This window comes from Patiria miniata, unplaced genomic scaffold (genome assembly GCF_015706575.1).
Source record: "Patiria miniata isolate m_02_andy unplaced genomic scaffold, ASM1570657v1 HiC_scaffold_25, whole genome shotgun sequence".
NCBI lineage: Eukaryota > Metazoa > Echinodermata > Asteroidea > Valvatida > Asterinidae > Patiria > Patiria miniata.
Genome location: NW_024037064.1, coordinates 147835 through 163707, shown reverse-complemented (window position 1 = coordinate 163707; position 15873 = coordinate 147835).

Genomic DNA, 15873 nt, shown 5'->3' with positions numbered 1-15873 from the left:
GGTTTAGTTCCTAAAAAACAGCCTGGTTCATTTTGAATAATTCATCATTTGTCTCATCCTAAACATGGTTCCGTAAACGATGGAATACCAGATTGCAACACAACAGTCAAGTATGCATCAACGGAGGACGCAATAAAAATGTTGAAGTAAGTGGGCCCAGGATGTGTGCCATCTAAACTAGATATAAAGTGTTAACCATTTATTCTGGAATAGTCCATATTCGGGATGATTTTCTAATCATTTCAACATCTCATCAACAGGGTGTGCATGATTTGGTCGGATTTCAAACACTGAGTAATAAGTTGGGTATTCCCCTTGCACCAGAGAAAACTGAAGGGCCTACAACCTGGCTAACATTTGCCAGGATCGAACAAGATACAATACGGTAGCAATGGCCGCGCGGATACCGCTGGACAAATTACAAAAAGCCATCGTTAAAATTATCAGAATCTATTATGTACACCATTTCATACTGACATTTCAAAGACATACACAATCAGTTTTTACTGAAATTTTCGAATTGGAAAGTTCAGCATTTGAGAATGAGTTTAATGCAAACTTTGAATACATATTTTGATAGGAAATCAAGCACTGTATATTTTGCACGGGGGGGGGGGGGGTTAAAATACCACCCGAGGAATCAAATTTCTTCATATACAGGTCTCTTTTTGTTTCTAAAATAAAACTCACCACAAGAATTCAGAAGAGCATTCACGGTGGTGGTCACAAGGCCGCGGGTTGACGGCTCTGGTCAAGTCCGTAGCTCGGCACCTCGGGTCAAGGCATGGTCGATGACTCGGGCCAGTCCGTAGGACGACACCCCGGCACAAGGCCGTGGGCCGACGACTCGAGCAAGTCCGTGGGACGACACCCCGGCGAAAGGCCGTGAGCCGATGGACGACTCGGGCCCGTTCCGGGGGCCGGCACCTCGGGAGTTTGCCGTGGGCCGCCGACTCGGGCCAATTCCGTGGGCCGCCACCTCCACGGAGCATGGCCGTTGGCTAAAGACTCAGGCCAATTCCGTCGGTCCGCACCATTGGGTCAAGGCCTTGGGGTCATCAACTCGGGTCAAGTGTTCAAGTGTTCAAGTTGCACAAGGCCGCGGGTTGACGGCTCTGGTCAAGTCCGTAGCTTGGCACCTCGGGTCAAGGCATGGTCGATGACTCGGGCCAGTCCATAGGACGACACCCCGGCGCAAGGCCGTGGGCCGCCACCTCCACGGAGCATGGCCGTTGGCTAAAGACTCAGGCCAATTCCGTCGGTCCGCACCATTGGGTCAAGGCCTTGGGGACATCAACTCGGGTCAAGTGTTCAAGTGTTCAAGTTGCACAAGGCCGCGGGTCGACGGCTCCGGTCAAGTCCGTAGCTTGGCACCTCGGGTCAAGGCATGGTCGATGACTCGGGCCAGTCCGTGTGACGGCATCCGTCAAACCGCCACATACTCGGAGCATGGCCGTGGGCCAAAGACTCAGGCCAATTCCGTGGGTCCGCACCATTGGGTCAAGGCCTTGGGGTCGTCAACTCGGGTCAAGTGTTCAAGTGTTCAAGCGCTCAATCCAATGGAGATCCAGGCCTTAGAGTCTGCTGAAAACACTGCTAATATCAACCTCTCAAGAAGCGTAGTCACGGTGGAGTCCATTCATGAGGTGGGATGACGTTCCACACGGTAAATAAAGTTGTTCGCTGTTGAAGAGTGAGAAAAAGATCCATTAATGGGGAGCGGTGTGGATTCAGAATATGTTTGAGTTGAAAGAAGAACGGAACAAACAAAATTCATCTGGAACACAATTTAAGTCAGTTAACGGTTGCAATGCATATGAACAGGATGCATCAAGAAAATGGTATTTCGAAAAACGATGGGCTAATATGTAAAGGTTAGGATCTTCAAAAATGTCAAAGTGGCCCATCTTTAGGGGTAGTTCATTTGCTTTTTAGTGATATCTTATTGACATCTCTTCGGTCACGGATGGCAGAGCATCATTGATTTCAAAATGATGGACAACATTTGCTGCATGAGTGGTGGACTCTCAGCTGTCCAAAGAAAGTGCCGTTGATGTGCAATGTGCATTGAAAAGAGGTACATTGGAGATGTTGTTGCTTTAACGTGGGTTCATCTCACCACTGACATGTGAACTTACATGTAAACTTGCAAACAGGGCTTTCAGGGGTGTGAGTGACCACTGATAAAAATAGCTGAAAAAAGCTGAAAAAGGTGTAAAAAAAAACCCTGAACTTTGGAAATCTCCTATACTTTTGTACACAGCACGAGAGGGAAAAAAGCTGAAATCCAAAACCAAAAAAGCTGAAATCAGCTTTAAAGCTGAGATTTCGCACCCCTGGGCTTTGTTGGCCTTTGTTGTGAAATCACTCGTGCTTGGTCATCCCTGACTGATGAGATGCAGATATGGTGTCAATGCAAAGGTTATGGACTACCCTTTAAGATGGAGCAACTTTAACGTCTTGGTCATTGTACCTGCCTGGGTTTTTTTTTTTTTAAATACATCCTGTAGAGGGTTAAATAGTGAGGCTGAAAAACATAAATACCGTCACATGCACAAATGTCGCTGCATGCAGTCAATTCATCTGAACATTTTCTTATGTTTTCATTGATCAATTGTCAGAATCTATTTATTACGCACATCACACCATTTCATACTGACATTTCAAAGACATGCACAATCAGTTTTTACTGAAATTTTCAAATTGAAAAGTTTCAATTTGAGAATGAGTACTTTAAGTTAGACTTTAGAATTCATATTTTAATAGGAGATCAAGCAATGTATATTTTGCCGGGGGGGGGGGGGGGGGTGGGGTGGAGGGGGTTAAAATACCACCCGAGGAATCATATTTCTTCATATACAGGTCTCTTTTTGTTTCTAAAATAAAACTCACCACAAGAATTCCAAAGAGCATTCACGGTAGTGGTCACAAGGCCGCGGGTTGACGGCTCTGGTCAAGTCCGTAGCTCGGCACCTCGGGTCAAGGCATGGTCGATGACTCGGGCCAGTCCGTAGGACGACACCCCGGCGCAAGGCCGTGGGCCGACGACTCGAGCAAGTCCGTGGGACGACACCCCGGCGAAAGGCCGTGAGCCGATGGACGACTCGGGCCCGTTCCGGGGGCCGGCACCTCGGGAGTTTGCCGTGGGCCGCCGACTCGGGCCAATTCCGTGGGCCGCCACCTCCACGGAGCATGGCCGTTGGCTAAAGACTCAGGCCAATTCCGTCGGTCCGCACCATTGGGTCAAGGCCTTGGGGTCATCAACTCGGGTCAAGTGTTCAAGTGTTCAAGTTGCACAAGGCCGCGGGTTGACGGCTCTGGTCAAGTTCGTAGCTTGGCACCTCGGGTCAAGGCATGGTCGATGACTCGGGCCAGTCCATAGGACGACACCCCGGCGCAAGGCCGTGGGCCGCCACCTCCACGGAGCATGGCCGTTGGCTAAAGACTCAGGCCAATTCCGTCGGTCCGCACCATTGGGTCAAGGCCTTGGGGACATCAACTCGGGTCAAGTGTTCAAGTGTTCAAGTTGCACAAGGCCGCGGGTCGACGGCTCCGGTCAAGTCCGTAGCTTGGCACCTCGGGTCAAGGCATGGTCGATGACTCGGGCCAGTCCGTGTGACGGCATCCGTCAAACCGCCACATACTCGGAGCATGGCCGTGGGCCAAAGACTCAGGCCAATTCCGTGGGTCCGCACCATTGGGTCAAGGCCTTGGGGTCGTCAACTCGGGTCAAGTGTTCAAGTGTTCAAGCGCTCAATCCAATGGAGATCCAGGCCTTAGAGTCTGCTGAAAACACTGCTAATATCAACCTCTCAAGAAGCGTAGTCACGGTGGAGTCCATTCATGAGGTGGGATGACGTTCCACACGGTAAATAAAGTTGTTCGCTGTTGAAGAGTGAGAAAAAGATCCATTAATGGGGAGCGGTGTGGATTCAGAATATGTTTGAGTTGAAAGAAGAACGGAACAAACAAAATTCATCTGGAACACAATTTAAGTCAGTTAACGGTTGCAATGCATATGAACAGGATGCATCAAGAAAATGGTATTTCGAAAAACGATGGGCTAATATGTAAAGGTTAGGATCTTCAAAAATGTCAAAGTGGCCCATCTTTAGGGGTAGTTCATTTGCTTTTTAGTGATATCTTATTGACATCTCTTCGGTCACGGATGGCAGAGCATCATTGATTTCAAAATGATGGACAACATTTGCTGCATGAGTGGTGGACTCTCAGCTGTCCAAAGAAAGTGCCGTTGATGTGCAATGTGCATTGAAAAGAGGTACATTGGAGATGTTGTTGCTTTAACGTGGGTTCATCTCACCACTGACATGTGAACTTACATGTAAACTTGCAAACAGGGCTTTCAGGGGTGTGAGTGACCACTGATAAAAATAGCTGAAAAAAGCTGAAAAAGGTGTAAAAAAAAACCCTGAACTTTGGAAATCTCCTATACTTTTGTACACAGCACGAGAGGGAAAAAAGCTGAAATCCAAAACCAAAAAAGCTGAAATCAGCTTTAAAGCTGAGATTTCGCACCCCTGGGCTTTGTTGGCCTTTGTTGTGAAATCACTCGTGCTTGGTCATCCCTGACTGATGAGATGCAGATATGGTGTCAATGCAAAGGTTATGGACTACCCTTTAAGATGGAGCAACTTTAACGTCTTGGTCATTGTACCTGCCTGGGTTTTTTTTTTTTTAAATACATCCTGTAGAGGGTTAAATAGTGAGGCTGAAAAACATAAATACCGTCACATGCACAAATGTCGCTGCATGCAGTCAATTCATCTGAACATTTTCTTATGTTTTCATTGATCAATTGTCAGAATCTATTTATTACGCACATCACACCATTTCATACTGACATTTCAAAGACATGCACAATCAGTTTTTACTGAAATTTTCAAATTGAAAAGTTTCAATTTGAGAATGAGTACTTTAAGTTAGACTTTAGAATTCATATTTTAATAGGAGATCAAGCAATGTATATTTTGCCGGGGGGGGGGGGGGGGGTGGGGTGGAGGGGGTTAAAATACCACCCGAGGAATCATATTTCTTCATATACAGGTCTCTTTTTGTTTCTAAAATAAAACTCACCACAAGAATTCCAAAGAGCATTCACGGTAGTGGTCACAAGGCCGCGGGTTGACGGCTCTGGTCAAGTCCGTAGCTCGGCACCTCGGGTCAAGGCATGGTCGATGACTCGGGCCAGTCCGTAGGACGACACCCCGGCGCAAGGCCGTGGGCCGACGACTCGAGCAAGTCCGTGGGACGACACCCCGGCGAAAGGCCGTGAGCCGATGGACGACTCGGGCCCGTTCCGGGGGCCGGCACCTCGGGAGTTTGCCGTGGGCCGCCGACTCGGGCCAATTCCGTGGGCCGCCACCTCCACGGAGCATGGCCGTTGGCTAAAGACTCAGGCCAATTCCGTCGGTCCGCACCATTGGGTCAAGGCCTTGGGGTCATCAACTCGGGTCAAGTGTTCAAGTGTTCAAGTTGCACAAGGCCGCGGGTTGACGGCTCTGGTCAAGTCCGTAGCTTGGCACCTCGGGTCAAGGCATGGTCGATGACTCGGGCCAGTCCATAGGACGACACCCCGGCGCAAGGCCGTGGGCCGCCACCTCCACGGAGCATGGCCGTTGGCTAAAGACTCAGGCCAATTCCGTCGGTCCGCACCATTGGGTCAAGGCCTTGGGGACATCAACTCGGGTCAAGTGTTCAAGTGTTCAAGTTGCACAAGGCCGCGGGTCGACGGCTCCGGTCAAGTCCGTAGCTTGGCACCTCGGGTCAAGGCATGGTCGATGACTCGGGCCAGTCCGTGTGACGGCATCCGTCAAACCGCCACATACTCGGAGCATGGCCGTGGGCCAAAGACTCAGGCCAATTCCGTGGGTCCGCACCATTGGGTCAAGGCCTTGGGGTCGTCAACTCGGGTCAAGTGTTCAAGTGTTCAAGCGCTCAATCCAATGGAGATCCAGGCCTTAGAGTCTGCTGAAAACACTGCTAATATCAACCTCTCAAGAAGCGTAGTCACGGTGGAGTCCATTCATGAGGTGGGATGACGTTCCACACGGTAAATAAAGTTGTTCGCTGTTGAAGAGTGAGAAAAAGATCCATTAATGGGGAGCGGTGTGGATTCAGAATATGTTTGAGTTGAAAGAAGAACGGAACAAACAAAATTCATCTGGAACACAATTTAAGTCAGTTAACGGTTGCAATGCATATGAACAGGATGCATCAAGAAAATGGTATTTCGAAAAACGATGGGCTAATATGTAAAGGTTAGGATCTTCAAAAATGTCAAAGTGGCCCATCTTTAGGGGTAGTTCATTTGCTTTTTAGTGATATCTTATTGACATCTCTTCGGTCACGGATGGCAGAGCATCATTGATTTCAAAATGATGGACAACATTTGCTGCATGAGTGGTGGACTCTCAGCTGTCCAAAGAAAGTGCCGTTGATGTGCAATGTGCATTGAAAAGAGGTACATTGGAGATGTTGTTGCTTTAACGTGGGTTCATCTCACCACTGACATGTGAACTTACATGTAAACTTGCAAACAGGGCTTTCAGGGGTGTGAGTGACCACTGATAAAAATAGCTGAAAAAAGCTGAAAAAGGTGTAAAAAAAAACCCTGAACTTTGGAAATCTCCTATACTTTTGTACACAGCACGAGAGGGAAAAAAGCTGAAATCCAAAACCAAAAAAGCTGAAATCAGCTTTAAAGCTGAGATTTCGCACCCCTGGGCTTTGTTGGCCTTTGTTGTGAAATCACTCGTGCTTGGTCATCCCTGACTGATGAGATGCAGATATGGTGTCAATGCAAAGGTTATGGACTACCCTTTAAGATGGAGCAACTTTAACGTCTTGGTCATTGTACCTGCCTGGGTTTTTTTTTTTTTAAATACATCCTGTAGAGGGTTAAATAGTGAGGCTGAAAAACATAAATACCGTCACATGCACAAATGTCGCTGCATGCAGTCAATTCATCTGAACATTTTCTTATGTTTTCATTGATCAATTGTCAGAATCTATTTATTACGCACATCACACCATTTCATACTGACATTTCAAAGACATGCACAATCAGTTTTTACTGAAATTTTCAAATTGAAAAGTTTCAATTTGAGAATGAGTACTTTAAGTTAGACTTTAGAATTCATATTTTAATAGGAGATCAAGCAATGTATATTTTGCCGGGGGGGGGGGGGGGGGGTGGGGTGGAGGGGGTTAAAATACCACCCGAGGAATCATATTTCTTCATATACAGGTCTCTTTTTGTTTCTAAAATAAAACTCACCACAAGAATTCCAAAGAGCATTCACGGTAGTGGTCACAAGGCCGCGGGTTGACGGCTCTGGTCAAGTCCGTAGCTCGGCACCTCGGGTCAAGGCATGGTCGATGACTCGGGCCAGTCCGTAGGACGACACCCCGGCGCAAGGCCGTGGGCCGACGACTCGAGCAAGTCCGTGGGACGACACCCCGGCGAAAGGCCGTGAGCCGATGGACGACTCGGGCCCGTTCCGGGGGCCGGCACCTCGGGAGTTTGCCGTGGGCCGCCGACTCGGGCCAATTCCGTGGGCCGCCACCTCCACGGAGCATGGCCGTTGGCTAAAGACTCAGGCCAATTCCGTCGGTCCGCACCATTGGGTCAAGGCCTTGGGGTCATCAACTCGGGTCAAGTGTTCAAGTGTTCAAGTTGCACAAGGCCGCGGGTTGACGGCTCTGGTCAAGTCCGTAGCTTGGCACCTCGGGTCAAGGCATGGTCGATGACTCGGGCCAGTCCATAGGACGACACCCCGGCGCAAGGCCGTGGGCCGCCACCTCCACGGAGCATGGCCGTTGGCTAAAGACTCAGGCCAATTCCGTCGGTCCGCACCATTGGGTCAAGGCCTTGGGGACATCAACTCGGGTCAAGTGTTCAAGTGTTCAAGTTGCACAAGGCCGCGGGTCGACGGCTCCGGTCAAGTCCGTAGCTTGGCACCTCGGGTCAAGGCATGGTCGATGACTCGGGCCAGTCCGTGTGACGGCATCCGTCAAACCGCCACATACTCGGAGCATGGCCGTGGGCCAAAGACTCAGGCCAATTCCGTGGGTCCGCACCATTGGGTCAAGGCCTTGGGGTCGTCAACTCGGGTCAAGTGTTCAAGTGTTCAAGCGCTCAATCCAATGGAGATCCAGGCCTTAGAGTCTGCTGAAAACACTGCTAATATCAACCTCTCAAGAAGCGTAGTCACGGTGGAGTCCATTCATGAGGTGGGATGACGTTCCACACGGTAAATAAAGTTGTTCGCTGTTGAAGAGTGAGAAAAAGATCCATTAATGGGGAGCGGTGTGGATTCAGAATATGTTTGAGTTGAAAGAAGAACGGAACAAACAAAATTCATCTGGAACACAATTTAAGTCAGTTAACGGTTGCAATGCATATGAACAGGATGCATCAAGAAAATGGTATTTCGAAAAACGATGGGCTAATATGTAAAGGTTAGGATCTTCAAAAATGTCAAAGTGGCCCATCTTTAGGGGTAGTTCATTTGCTTTTTAGTGATATCTTATTGACATCTCTTCGGTCACGGATGGCAGAGCATCATTGATTTCAAAATGATGGACAACATTTGCTGCATGAGTGGTGGACTCTCAGCTGTCCAAAGAAAGTGCCGTTGATGTGCAATGTGCATTGAAAAGAGGTACATTGGAGATGTTGTTGCTTTAACGTGGGTTCATCTCACCACTGACATGTGAACTTACATGTAAACTTGCAAACAGGGCTTTCAGGGGTGTGAGTGACCACTGATAAAAATAGCTGAAAAAAGCTGAAAAAGGTGTAAAAAAAAACCCTGAACTTTGGAAATCTCCTATACTTTTGTACACAGCACGAGAGGGAAAAAAGCTGAAATCCAAAACCAAAAAAGCTGAAATCAGCTTTAAAGCTGAGATTTCGCACCCCTGGGCTTTGTTGGCCTTTGTTGTGAAATCACTCGTGCTTGGTCATCCCTGACTGATGAGATGCAGATATGGTGTCAATGCAAAGGTTATGGACTACCCTTTAAGATGGAGCAACTTTAACGTCTTGGTCATTGTACCTGCCTGGGTTTTTTTTTTTTTAAATACATCCTGTAGAGGGTTAAATAGTGAGGCTGAAAAACATAAATACCGTCACATGCACAAATGTCGCTGCATGCAGTCAATTCATCTGAACATTTTCTTATGTTTTCATTGATCAATTGTCAGAATCTATTTATTACGCACATCACACCATTTCATACTGACATTTCAAAGACATGCACAATCAGTTTTTACTGAAATTTTCAAATTGAAAAGTTTCAATTTGAGAATGAGTACTTTAAGTTAGACTTTAGAATTCATATTTTAATAGGAGATCAAGCAATGTATATTTTGCCGGGGGGGGGGGGGGGGGGTGGGGGTGGGGTGGAGGGGGTTAAAATACCACCCGAGGAATCATATTTCTTCATATACAGGTCTCTTTTTGTTTCTAAAATAAAACTCACCACAAGAATTCCAAAGAGCATTCACGGTAGTGGTCACAAGGCCGCGGGTTGACGGCTCTGGTCAAGTCCGTAGCTCGGCACCTCGGGTCAAGGCATGGTCGATGACTCGGGCCAGTCCGTAGGACGACACCCCGGCGCAAGGCCGTGGGCCGACGACTCGAGCAAGTCCGTGGGACGACACCCCGGCGAAAGGCCGTGAGCCGATGGACGACTCGGGCCCGTTCCGGGGGCCGGCACCTCGGGAGTTTGCCGTGGGCCGCCGACTCGGGCCAATTCCGTGGGCCGCCACCTCCACGGAGCATGGCCGTTGGCTAAAGACTCAGGCCAATTCCGTCGGTCCGCACCATTGGGTCAAGGCCTTGGGGTCATCAACTCGGGTCAAGTGTTCAAGTGTTCAAGTTGCACAAGGCCGCGGGTTGACGGCTCTGGTCAAGTCCGTAGCTTGGCACCTCGGGTCAAGGCATGGTCGATGACTCGGGCCAGTCCATAGGACGACACCCCGGCGCAAGGCCGTGGGCCGCCACCTCCACGGAGCATGGCCGTTGGCTAAAGACTCAGGCCAATTCCGTCGGTCCGCACCATTGGGTCAAGGCCTTGGGGACATCAACTCGGGTCAAGTGTTCAAGTGTTCAAGTTGCACAAGGCCGCGGGTCGACGGCTCCGGTCAAGTCCGTAGCTTGGCACCTCGGGTCAAGGCATGGTCGATGACTCGGGCCAGTCCGTGTGACGGCATCCGTCAAACCGCCACATACTCGGAGCATGGCCGTGGGCCAAAGACTCAGGCCAATTCCGTGGGTCCGCACCATTGGGTCAAGGCCTTGGGGTCGTCAACTCGGGTCAAGTGTTCAAGTGTTCAAGCGCTCAATCCAATCGAGATCCAGGCCTTAGAGTCTGCTGAAAACACTGCTAATATCAACCTCTCAAGAAGCGTAGTCACGGTGGAGTCCATTCATGAGGTGGGATGACGTTCCACACGGTAAATAAAGTTGTTCGCTGTTGAAGAGTGAGAAAAAGATCCATTAATGGGGAGCGGTGTGGATTCAGAATATGTTTGAGTTGAAAGAAGAACGGAACAAACAAAATTCATCTGGAACACAATTTAAGTCAGTTAACGGTTGCAATGCATATGAACAGGATGCATCAAGAAAATGGTATTTCGAAAAACGATGGGCTAATATGTAAAGGTTAGGATCTTCAAAAATGTCAAAGTGGCCCATCTTTAGGGGTAGTTCATTTGCTTTTTAGTGATATCTTATTGACATCTCTTCGGTCACGGATGGCAGAGCATCATTGATTTCAAAATGATGGACAACATTTGCTGCATGAGTGGTGGACTCTCAGCTGTCCAAAGAAAGTGCCGTTGATGTGCAATGTGCATTGAAAAGAGGTACATTGGAGATGTTGTTGCTTTAACGTGGGTTCATCTCACCACTGACATGTGAACTTACATGTAAACTTGCAAACAGGGCTTTCAGGGGTGTGAGTGACCACTGATAAAAATAGCTGAAAAAAGCTGAAAAAGGTGTAAAAAAAAACCCTGAACTTTGGAAATCTCCTATACTTTTGTACACAGCACGAGAGGGAAAAAAGCTGAAATCCAAAACCAAAAAAGCTGAAATCAGCTTTAAAGCTGAGATTTCGCACCCCTGGGCTTTGTTGGCCTTTGTTGTGAAATCACTCGTGCTTGGTCATCCCTGACTGATGAGATGCAGATATGGTGTCAATGCAAAGGTTATGGACTACCCTTTAAGATGGAGCAACTTTAACGTCTTGGTCATTGTACCTGCCTGGGTTTTTTTTTTTTTAAATACATCCTGTAGAGGGTTAAATAGTGAGGCTGAAAAACATAAATACCGTCACATGCACAAATGTCGCTGCATGCAGTCAATTCATCTGAACATTTTCTTATGTTTTCATTGATCAATTGTCAGAATCTATTTATTACGCACATCACACCATTTCATACTGACATTTCAAAGACATGCACAATCAGTTTTTACTGAAATTTTCAAATTGAAAAGTTTCAATTTGAGAATGAGTACTTTAAGTTAGACTTTAGAATTCATATTTTAATAGGAGATCAAGCAATGTATATTTTGCCGGGGGGGGGGGGGGGTGGGGGTGGGGTGGAGGGGGTTAAAATACCACCCGAGGAATCATATTTCTTCATATACAGGTCTCTTTTTGTTTCTAAAATAAAACTCACCACAAGAATTCCAAAGAGCATTCACGGTAGTGGTCACAAGGCCGCGGGTTGACGGCTCTGGTCAAGTCCGTAGCTCGGCACCTCGGGTCAAGGCATGGTCGATGACTCGGGCCAGTCCGTAGGACGACACCCCGGCGCAAGGCCGTGGGCCGACGACTCGAGCAAGTCCGTGGGACGACACCCCGGCGAAAGGCCGTGAGCCGATGGACGACTCGGGCCCGTTCCGGGGGCCGGCACCTCGGGAGTTTGCCGTGGGCCGCCGACTCGGGCCAATTCCGTGGGCCGCCACCTCCACGGAGCATGGCCGTTGGCTAAAGACTCAGGCCAATTCCGTCGGTCCGCACCATTGGGTCAAGGCCTTGGGGTCATCAACTCGGGTCAAGTGTTCAAGTGTTCAAGTTGCACAAGGCCGCGGGTTGACGGCTCTGGTCAAGTCCGTAGCTTGGCACCTCGGGTCAAGGCATGGTCGATGACTCGGGCCAGTCCATAGGACGACACCCCGGCGCAAGGCCGTGGGCCGCCACCTCCACGGAGCATGGCCGTTGGCTAAAGACTCAGGCCAATTCCGTCGGTCCGCACCATTGGGTCAAGGCCTTGGGGACATCAACTCGGGTCAAGTGTTCAAGTGTTCAAGTTGCACAAGGCCGCGGGTCGACGGCTCCGGTCAAGTCCGTAGCTTGGCACCTCGGGTCAAGGCATGGTCGATGACTCGGGCCAGTCCGTGTGACGGCATCCGTCAAACCGCCACATACTCGGAGCATGGCCGTGGGCCAAAGACTCAGGCCAATTCCGTGGGTCCGCACCATTGGGTCAAGGCCTTGGGGTCGTCAACTCGGGTCAAGTGTTCAAGTGTTCAAGCGCTCAATCCAATCGAGATCCAGGCCTTAGAGTCTGCTGAAAACACTGCTAATATCAACCTCTCAAGAAGCGTAGTCACGGTGGAGTCCATTCATGAGGTGGGATGACGTTCCACACGGTAAATAAAGTTGTTCGCTGTTGAAGAGTGAGAAAAAGATCCATTAATGGGGAGCGGTGTGGATTCAGAATATGTTTGAGTTGAAAGAAGAACGGAACAAACAAAATTCATCTGGAACACAATTTAAGTCAGTTAACGGTTGCAATGCATATGAACAGGATGCATCAAGAAAATGGTATTTCGAAAAACGATGGGCTAATATGTAAAGGTTAGGATCTTCAAAAATGTCAAAGTGGCCCATCTTTAGGGGTAGTTCATTTGCTTTTTAGTGATATCTTATTGACATCTCTTCGGTCACGGATGGCAGAGCATCATTGATTTCAAAATGATGGACAACATTTGCTGCATGAGTGGTGGACTCTCAGCTGTCCAAAGAAAGTGCCGTTGATGTGCAATGTGCATTGAAAAGAGGTACATTGGAGATGTTGTTGCTTTAACGTGGGTTCATCTCACCACTGACATGTGAACTTACATGTAAACTTGCAAACAGGGCTTTCAGGGGTGTGAGTGACCACTGATAAAAATAGCTGAAAAAAGCTGAAAAAGGTGTAAAAAAAAACCCTGAACTTTGGAAATCTCCTATACTTTTGTACACAGCACGAGAGGGAAAAAAGCTGAAATCCAAAACCAAAAAGCTGAAATCAGCTTTAAAGCTGAGATTTCGCACCCCTGGGCTTTGTTGGCCTTTGTTGTGAAATCACTCGTGCTTGGTCATCCCTGACTGATGAGATGCAGATATGGTGTCAATGCAAAGGTTATGGACTACCCTTTAAGATGGAGCAACTTTAACGTCTTGGTCATTGTACCTGCCTGGGTTTTTTTTTTTTAAATACATCCTGTAGAGGGTTAAATAGTGAGGCTGAAAAACATAAATACCGTCACATGCACAAATGTCGCTGCATGCAGTCAATTCATCTGAACATTTTCTTATGTTTTCATTGATCAATTGTCAGAATCTATTTATTACGCACATCACACCATTTCATACTGACATTTCAAAGACATGCACAATCAGTTTTTACTGAAATTTTCAAATTGAAAAGTTTCAATTTGAGAATGAGTACTTTAAGTTAGACTTTAGAATTCATATTTTAATAGGAGATCAAGCAATGTATATTTTGCCGGGGGGGGGGGGGGTGGGGGTGGGGTGGAGGGGGTTAAAATACCACCCGAGGAATCATATTTCTTCATATACAGGTCTCTTTTTGTTTCTAAAATAAAACTCACCACAAGAATTCCAAAGAGCATTCACGGTAGTGGTCACAAGGCCGCGGGTTGACGGCTCTGGTCAAGTCCGTAGCTCGGCACCTCGGGTCAAGGCATGGTCGATGACTCGGGCCAGTCCGTAGGACGACACCCCGGCGCAAGGCCGTGGGCCGACGACTCGAGCAAGTCCGTGGGACGACACCCCGGCGAAAGGCCGTGAGCCGATGGACGACTCGGGCCCGTTCCGGGGGCCGGCACCTCGGGAGTTTGCCGTGGGCCGCCGACTCGGGCCAATTCCGTGGGCCGCCACCTCCACGGAGCATGGCCGTTGGCTAAAGACTCAGGCCAATTCCGTCGGTCCGCACCATTGGGTCAAGGCCTTGGGGTCATCAACTCGGGTCAAGTGTTCAAGTGTTCAAGTTGCACAAGGCCGCGGGTTGACGGCTCTGGTCAAGTCCGTAGCTTGGCACCTCGGGTCAAGGCATGGTCGATGACTCGGGCCAGTCCATAGGACGACACCCCGGCGCAAGGCCGTGGGCCGCCACCTCCACGGAGCATGGCCGTTGGCTAAAGACTCAGGCCAATTCCGTCGGTCCGCACCATTGGGTCAAGGCCTTGGGGACATCAACTCGGGTCAAGTGTTCAAGTGTTCAAGTTGCACAAGGCCGCGGGTCGACGGCTCCGGTCAAGTCCGTAGCTTGGCACCTCGGGTCAAGGCATGGTCGATGACTCGGGCCAGTCCGTGTGACGGCATCCGTCAAACCGCCACATACTCGGAGCATGGCCGTGGGCCAAAGACTCAGGCCAATTCCGTGGGTCCGCACCATTGGGTCAAGGCCTTGGGGTCGTCAACTCGGGTCAAGTGTTCAAGTGTTCAAGCGCTCAATCCAATCGAGATCCAGGCCTTAGAGTCTGCTGAAAACACTGCTAATATCAACCTCTCAAGAAGCGTAGTCACGGTGGAGTCCATTCATGAGGTGGGATGACGTTCCACACGGTAAATAAAGTTGTTCGCTGTTGAAGAGTGAGAAAAAGATCCATTAATGGGGAGCGGTGTGGATTCAGAATATGTTTGAGTTGAAAGAAGAACGGAACAAACAAAATTCATCTGGAACACAATTTAAGTCAGTTAACGGTTGCAATGCATATGAACAGGATGCATCAAGAAAATGGTATTTCGAAAAACGATGGGCTAATATGTAAAGGTTAGGATCTTCAAAAATGTCAAAGTGGCCCATCTTTAGGGGTAGTTCATTTGCTTTTTAGTGATATCTTATTGACATCTCTTCGGTCACGGATGGCAGAGCATCATTGATTTCAAAATGATGGACAACATTTGCTGCATGAGTGGTGGACTCTCAGCTGTCCAAAGAAAGTGCCGTTGATGTGCAATGTGCATTGAAAAGAGGTACATTGGAGATGTTGTTGCTTTAACGTGGGTTCATCTCACCACTGACATGTGAACTTACATGTAAACTTGCAAACAGGGCTTTCAGGGGTGTGAGTGACCACTGATAAAAATAGCTGAAAAAAGCTGAAAAAGGTGTAAAAAAAAACCCTGAACTTTGGAAATCTCCTATACTTTTGTACACAGCACGAGAGGGAAAAAAGCTGAAATCCAAAACCAAAAAAGCTGAAATCAGCTTTAAAGCTGAGATTTCGCACCCCTGGGCTTTGTTGGCCTTTGTTGTGAAATCACTCGTGCTTGGTCATCCCTGACTGATGAGATGCAGATATGGTGTCAATGCAAAGGTTATGGACTACCCTTTAAGATGGAGCAACTTTAACGTCTTGGTCATTGTACCTGCCTGGGTTTTTTTTTTTTTAAATACATCCTGTAGAGGGTTAAATAGTGAGGCTGAAAAACATAAATACCGTCACATGCACAAATGTCGCTGCATGCAGTCAATTCATCTGAACATTTTCTTATGTTTTCATTGATCAATTGTCAGAATCTATTTATTACGCACATCACACCA